We start from the raw sequence: 2,605 nt of genomic DNA, 5'->3' as shown, positions 1-2,605 counted from the left end.
GTTGTCTTCTGCTAGCTCTATGAAATAAATTGCGTCATGAAGGTGCATCTCCGTTTTATCGAATGGGGCCCTGATAGCTGGAATCCTTATTGACCTTCCCCGATACCTTGCCTTGATGCACTGATGGTACGTCGAGGGGACAAGGGCTAGGTCGTGTATAAGCGGTCTCCCCAAGAGTGTGTGGTGGGAAGTTTTTCCTCATACTACTTGGAATTCTTGTGTTATGCTAAACAGCCCGATTGCGACCTGCAACTCTATAGATCCCTCGGTGGTCAAGGGGGTTCCGTTGAAATCCGTTACTTCTAGTGGGGACCCTTTGACATCTTCCTTTCAGATGCCCATCAGCTCCAGTGTGTGGACCGGGATAAGATTCACAGAACTTTCAGGGTCAACCATCGATCTCCGCATGTCATACCTCCTATCTTTGTCGTGATATATAGGGGCTGGTTATGGAGAGGGTCGGTTGCTAGAATGTCATCTGCCGTGAACTCCACACTACCATGATCGTGGCTATATGATTGTAGAGGGTATTGGAACACTTCTACCAACGCCCTTATGGTTGATTTTTGTGTTGCCGTGTTGGATCCCTGCTTAATGAAAAACTAACGCAATTCTTCGCTCTACTCCAATCTCTCTATCAAGGCGTCAACTTGGTATTGTTCTGTAGCCCCGACTACGTTGACACTACCTCCTCGAGCGTGTGTTGGCAAGGGATCAGTTTCCACACGAGCTGGCTCTTTTGCCACAAATTGGTCCATCTTCACCTTCTGCGTGAATATTCTCCTGAGGGTGAAACAATCCATCAACTCTTGTTGTGGCGTCTAGTGATTCTACTATATGGGGGATATTAGGCTAGGTCGGAAGTGGTCTCTCTTCGAAAGACGAAGGAGTGCCTCAACAGAAAATAGAAGCCTTTCGGTATGGGGTTAGAGGAAAATGAGAGGGTTGTAGGGGTTCGAGAGTCTAAGTGATAAAGTGCTTGGGATTTTTTTTATGATCCTCCAATGCAAATAGGACCCCCTATTTATGGAGAAGATACCACGATCCTAAAAGGTAGGAGGTGAGGATCTTCGTTCCGTTCTGGGAAAGGGAATATATTATTCGCTGGCAATTATTGGGCGCGCTACTAGGCATCGCCACGTGGTCCATGAAGACATCCTCAAGGATTAGCTTTCTTTATCCCCGAGATCCCTCATTACTCACGTATGCTACTACCTTTTGTGCGTCGTGGCTAATCCTACGTGAAGGTGATGAGTCATGTGCCAGGGTTGGCATTCGTTAATGCCATAAAATGCTTCTCTATGACAGATTCGCATGTGTTTGGGCAACCACACCCGGGTCTCGCCATGGGCTCGACCCATTGTCCTTAACTCATTGTCCGAGGTGAGTTCACGGGCTTATCGTGGTTCTATTCAGTAAGCTATTGGTTTATTGCAATGGTTCTATTCAGTAAGCTATTGGTTTAATTGCAGCGTGGGGATTGACTGTGAATTGCTTGTAAACATTTCTATGGTGTTACTCTTGGTACCTGGGTGCTCTTTAAAGGGTCCGAGTGAATTATATACCTACACTTTAATTGTAGCTTGGCCATCAAAGGCACTCAGTATCAAGGGAAGGAAATTATGGCAACTAGTTCCTAGGGCCTTGTGTTGGACTCTATGGTTGGAGAGTAATAGTAGAGTATTTAATAAAATAAGGAGAGATCCTTTTTTTGTATACTATTAATTTGATTTATTGATTTTTTGGATAGAAGGGAGGTTTCCATGATGTAACTGGGTATAGCTTGAATGACTAATTTTATTAATGTAGTTCTTCTAGCCTGTGCCAATAGCTTTGCTTTCCAATTAGCTAGCTTGGTGTTAATTTTATCAAGGATTTCTTTATGATTGCTTGTATCTATCCCTTGAAACCAGATTTCTGCTCCCAAGTATTTTTCTTGAACTTTCATGTGTGACATTTAGAGTAATTGCAGTAAAAACTTTCTTTTTCTTTTGTGAACTCCATTGTTGAATTGAGCTCTAGATTTTTTGCAGATTTATTCTCTCCCTTGACATTTCCTTAAAAATTTTCAGGATCTCTTTTATTTTTCTCACCAATTTTGGTTCAACCTTGCACATGATTAAACAATTATTTGCAAACAAAAGGTGGGTGATTGGGGTCCCACCTTTTAGGGAATTATATTAATTAATTATGAATTATATAAATCTTCACTCACATGTTTTTTGAACCATTCAGGGAATTTTGATTGGTGAATGTCCTCAATCACCTTTAAAGAAGCACGATGATGTTGCCTTTTGATTTTCTCCATATGTTGCCTATAAATGAAATGAAATGAAATTGATACTTAAGTTTATAAGCTAAATTGTCTACAACTATATTTTAAAGATATTTCACCTATCGAATGTTTAATTCAACTGCTTTGCAATTAAACAAAACATATCAATGTGCCTTCTCTAATGTGTCTTGGTCTAAAGGAATTGCACCACTATTTCCAAAGGCACGGCTTGATCATGAAAAGATATTCTAACCTTCTTTCATTTTGACAACTCCATCATCATTATTTCTCCTTAGCCGGTTAAATTGTGTCTTAATCCCATCTAAGTAC

Source organism: Nelumbo nucifera, chromosome 4, assembly GCF_055504915.1.
Source record: "Nelumbo nucifera cultivar China Antique chromosome 4, China Antique-T2T, whole genome shotgun sequence".
In the NCBI taxonomy this organism is placed as follows: Eukaryota; Viridiplantae; Streptophyta; class Magnoliopsida; order Proteales; family Nelumbonaceae; genus Nelumbo; species Nelumbo nucifera.
This window is presented reverse-complemented; position numbering follows the sequence as displayed.